The sequence below is a fragment of the Apis dorsata genome, unplaced genomic scaffold (assembly GCF_000469605.1).
Source record: "Apis dorsata unplaced genomic scaffold, Apis dorsata 1.3 scaffold_82, whole genome shotgun sequence".
Taxonomy (NCBI): domain Eukaryota; kingdom Metazoa; phylum Arthropoda; class Insecta; order Hymenoptera; family Apidae; genus Apis; species Apis dorsata.
In genome coordinates, this window is record NW_006263380.1 from 470680 (window position 1) to 476233 (window position 5554).

The 5554-nt window shown below is 43.8% G+C and overlaps 1 protein-coding gene across 1 annotated transcript in view; it reads right to left on the minus strand.

The window, feature by feature from the left end:
- LOC102672527 overlaps positions 1-5554 on the minus strand; it is a 24619-nt gene that overhangs the window by 18313 nt on the left and 752 nt on the right. The window lies entirely within an intron of this gene.

The following is a 5554-nucleotide window of genomic DNA, read 5'->3' on the forward strand; positions in this document are numbered from 1 at the left end:
TATCGAGATACGAGGTGGCTTTCATTAGAGAGAGCGCGCGTGTGCGTGTAGACGACAGAAATTTATCGATCAATCGTTAACCGTTCTGAAAGATATCATCCTCGAGGGGATTCATTAAACGCCCTCCGTGCACGATAACGGCAACGTGCACTGCGATTTAAATGCGCGCATACAGGTCTATCACCCCCCAATGGAGACGCGTGCTGCGCTCAATGGACATTCAGGAACAATCCATTTAACCCTTATTAGGTCAGTGTCAATGGCCAAGATTGAAACGCCAGCGAAACGGGTTTCGCCATCGGTCAGAGATATACAACTACGTGGCGAACCGTCTTATTCCACGCGATTGCATAACGCGTAACAACAAGTGAAAATACACTCGGGATTTCAATTTTACAACGTCGAGTTATATACAATAATTAACGTTTTCTTTCGTGGAGAGAAAATTAATCGCACGCGTTACGACGATTCACATTCATCGAAAGCGCATTCCGTGGTTTCGGCTCAAATTTTTTCGTGCCTATTATTATATCAAATCTTTCAACTATGTTGCACTACTCGGTTAAAAGCGGTGCGCTTTTTTTACGCTCCGTTTATTCACTCGTTTCTTGGCTAGATTTTGATACGGAACGGCGGATACGTGCCTTGATCCAAATTAACTCGAGCGCGCGTAAGGAAGCTTTAGAATCCGGTCTAGGAAGAATCTCACGATCGAGAAGCTTTGTTTCGCGGCGCGAAATTTTGTTGAAACGCACTTCACAGTATCTCGTGATCTCTCGCCTCTTCAAATATTCATGAGCGAACCAGCCGAACGAGCATATCCGATGCACTCCGAACGCATCCCAGTCTCCGCTCCTTCCCTCCCATTCGCGCCGGCTCTTTGACCTCAGCACCATTCTGCATAACGGTGCATCGGCCTGGACGTTTGCCTATTATGTCACTATATTCGCCCAAGGATGCTGTGTACCGTAACCATACCTTGGATCCAAGACTCTACGATTTTTCGAATCACGTGGCACGATCACGCCCATACGGGTCGGTGTGCGTGTAAAATCGAATCGTGTGAAAAGAAGAAAATCGTGCCTGGTTTGATAAACTACGAATATCGAATATGCGATGGCGAGCACAACCGTGAGAAAAATGCGTGTATTTACGGTCTATCGAGCTTTGGTATTGAATTCCTGTTATCTTTTTTCTCACGTTTCCCGATACTCTCGTGTGTATGTATGCGTGTGTATATATATATATATTTTCACAGTTGCACGTTTTCACGACGAAAAATAAAATTTAATCGTGAAATAAAAGTCTAACGACCGATTCCATCCACGATTTTATCGCAGACGGATATTTCGACGCTAATCCTATTCGAAGAGAGGAAAAGTTCCGATTACCATAAATCTTTACCAAGTTCACCGTTTTTCGATTTGATTTTTCTACTTTCCACGTTATTTGCATGCAGATAAATCTAGTTAAAATTTAAATTAAACTTTTCAATACGTGGACTATTACGTCACAACTTTCTCAGCGAAGGATGTAAAAAAAAAAGAAAAAAGGATATTTTATTAAATTTCTTTTAAAAGAAAAGCAATTCTCGCAATACGTGGAACTAGTTTTTCTATCGTAGCAAGGTAGCAGGAATCGCAGCCCCAGCCTGTTATTTGCGATTCGTTTCGTACCGAAACGCTGCTTTACTCGTATCATCATGCCGTTTCGAAGCATACACTACCCGGTTTACTTTAGCCTAATTGGCACTAATCACTGCTCGACTCGGGTTCATGGGAACGAGGGAATTACCGTGTCAGGAGACGTTCTAAAGGTGGCCGTTAGTTTCTCTCAAAGAAACACGAGTGGCAATGTTCGGGTCGCTTTCTCGATCTCGAGTAATACTTAACGTCCGTAATAAAGAAATTCCTCCCGCGCAATCACCGCGATAAATCCTCCAATAATCCCGACATTCCCCTCTGAATACGATATATCCACCGATTAAGCCCACAATACCGATCATCATTATCGTCGTCATCATCCTTCTCCTCCTCCTCCTCCTGCGTTCTTTCGAACCGACGCGAAGAGGCGCGTCTCCTCTGCATGCTAATAGCTCGAGGAGGAGAAGAAGCTGCGCACGTTCGCCGGTTGACTCTAGCCGAGAAAAAGAATCGGCAAAGGGGAGAACGGTTCCGAGAATCAAAGGGTAAGACCACTAAAGCCCGTTTACAACCTCGAGAGGGACTCTTCTCGCTCTTTCGACTCCTTTGAACCAGGAAGGTGAGTCAGAAGAAATAGAAGAATTAGAAACATCAGAAATCGTTAAAACGTGTATGCTCGCGTTACTCGATACCCCTCTCTCTCTCTCTCTTTCATTTCTTTCTTCCTCTCTCGTTCATTTCGTCCCCGCCGATACTTTCTTTCTCCGGCAATATGCGTGCACACATATACAGTTGTGCACACGCATCGCGCGTCGCTATTTATGCCTATGTCCACTTATGTACGAAGCGGTCAGCGCATACGTGCCGAGCACGTAATATATCGCGTGTCCGAATCGAACTCTGCCACCCTTCGTTCTCTCTCTTCTCTCGATCCTCCTTTCCTATACGAGAACGGGGAACGAGGGTCTCTCGACAAATAGACTTGCCGCCTGGAAATGGTTGTTGTACTCGGTGCGAGCAAACACGTACGAGCAAGCGTTTCGAAGATCGTGTTATTTTTACACCCGTCAACTATTCCTTTTCTTTTACCGTACCTTTGGTAAATATGTTCGTGAGAGGAAGAGAAAAAGAGAGAGAGAGAGAGAGAAAAAAAAGAAAAGAACCGCGCCAACGAGGATCGATGAATGATTAACATCGTATGTTTATCGTTCTTACGTTCTCTCTTCTCTCTGCGCTAACCCATTCGAGGAATTTAACGTCTTAACGGACGCTCTTAGGGATGCCTGATCGAAGGGATTATCGTGCTCGATAGACGGACGAGAACGCGTGTAATTCGTCGGTTAGATTACTCGTCGTTACTCGGCTACTTTGTTCCGTACGCAACAAGGGTAACAATCTTACTTGATAGCGTGGAACGCTCGATCAACGATCGACTTCTGATAATTGTACGTTCGTATCCTACGTATCCGAACGGACCAAGTATAGAACGAGTTGTTGCAAATGGAATGGACAAACACCACCTTGTTTATCGCCAACTCTAACGAGTCGACGATTCCCACCTTTAACCGCAATTATCCGTCTCTCCCTTCTTTTTCCAATCAATTACCAAAGCGCCGGTTATTCTTCTTGCGACGATAGCCTTGAAATCGATTCACCTGGCTAACAAAGTTGCTTAAGCAACTAATTAAGAAAATCGTCACGCGAGAAAGCGGATCGTGGGACGAGAATCGAGAGAACGACTTACTCTCTCTCCGATGATCCACGACGACAACAATGCTCGTATGCCTTTGAGCTGGGAAAATATACGTGCAAGAGGAAACATTAAAATCAAATGCGAACGATGGATTTAATCCATACTTTGTAAAAATCGAATGGGATCAATCGCGAAGAAGAATTAATTGGTGGAAAATTTATTACAACCTCATCGAAGGAAGAAGTGTATATAAATCGTGTCAAATAATAATGATAATAATAATAAAAAATAGAATCACGAGTAAAAAGAAGATTTTTACTATTTCTTTCGTAGTGAAGTAATACTTCTTCTTCAACTTCGCTTCAAAGAAGCACTCCTAAGATGACCTAATCCAATTGTTAGCCAAGCGCGTGGTACGAAAATTATTTGTTAGCGTGCACACGATCGTATATCGAAGATAATGAGAATTCCAACCACAATAGACGTGTTAACGCGTTCGATCGTGTGTGCGTGTGCCGCCTTTTCTTTCTCTCGCTTCTTTTTTTCCTTCCCCTCCTACCAGTCTCTTTCACCCCCTACGGTCGGTGACTAACACACAAAGCAGACGGTGCCCTTACCGTAAATCGCCGACACACGGAGGAGGCACCGGTGTGCGTGTCTCGCTGCGTGGGCGACCCCTCCGAATCGCGTATCGAGTGCCGACCAACTAACAGAAAAGTGCACAGTGCACTTACACCTCCAAGCCGAACCTTGAATTACGATACACTTATGAAAATTCCACCGACCTGTTTCCGACGCTCTCCACGAGCCTCGATCGAACGCATGGAATTTTCATTCAGCTGCCAATTACGAGGGACGAGCTATTTCGATATTCAACGTACATTCCGTGTCTCGTTAATCATTCCGCCATGAATCGAATTTACGATCGCGAATTCAACGCGCGAACCTACGACGAATGGGAAAAATAGTTGGTGAATAGAAAATTGGGAAGATTAAAAAAGTCGCAAGGATAATATTAGAAGATATAAATTCTCGTAAATTTAATAAATTTTGTTTCCGTGGAAAGATCGATGGTATGATAACGTTACGAGTTAATTTTGGAAATATGAAACGTATATACGCGCACAATATTTATACACTCCACAATCAATCTCGTGCCGCTATCAATATATTGGTGACGGCCTCGTCCTGCGCGATGACGATAATCCCGCCATAAAAATGATTTACGGGTCGCGTGTAATTTCCTAGGCTTACAGCAAATAGTATCGCCATAAAGGAGGATACGTAACGATTAATGCAGATCACCGCAGGACCTTCGTGCTTCTACTCCGCTTCCATGAAGTCAATAATTTATTACGATGGGCTTTGGCTCGAGCCAGAGTCAATATTGACCGTGCTGGGATAGAAGGCTACGGGCACCGTTCGCCGTGGCCTACAACAAATTCAATCGAGAACAGTCTATCCCCAAATATTTGCCACTGTTTTCTCCAACTTGCTGCTCTCTATTCTTGGCGAATAAAATTGAAAAAGAAAAAAAAAGAGGAGGAGGGAAAGGGAGAGAAAAGGGGGAGAAGAGAGCCGTCCCAAACACGACCGGACGAGGCAATCAATATCTCGATGATCAAACAAGAGCAAAGATCGACTATTAACTACGGTGTTTAAATCGACCGAGGAAAAAAAACGCAACGAGAGTGTCCCTCTCGGATTTATTACGCTACCCTGCCATTATGGATTTTCGATATTTCCTGCTCGACAAGAGAAAACTACTCCTCCTCCCTCGACATCCCACCACACCATCGAATGAATGAACTTGGAGTTACTAACTGTTTGACAACGCGTCACGTACACGGCGAGTTCGTGACTTAGAGTTTGGAAAGAGAGCACGCGATATCCAGTCCACGATTGAAATACGTGGAAAAAAAATGATGAAACGTATCTTATCGAGCCACCACGACCGTGAGTCAAAGGAAATTTGAAAGATCGAGACAGGAAGTGGTCCGATTTGTCGTTTCCTCGAGCAACGGGGAATCCTTTAGATATTTTACAGACAGCCTATAGAACCTGAGAACGTTCCACGTTGTTCTGGAACATTTTTATTCCATCCAAATCTAAAGAAAATCCGACATCTTACCGAGGAATGAACCACTTGAACTGAAAAATATTCGATATCGAAAGAGTAACGTGTTAAAGAAATATTTTACGAAAAAAAAAAAAAAAA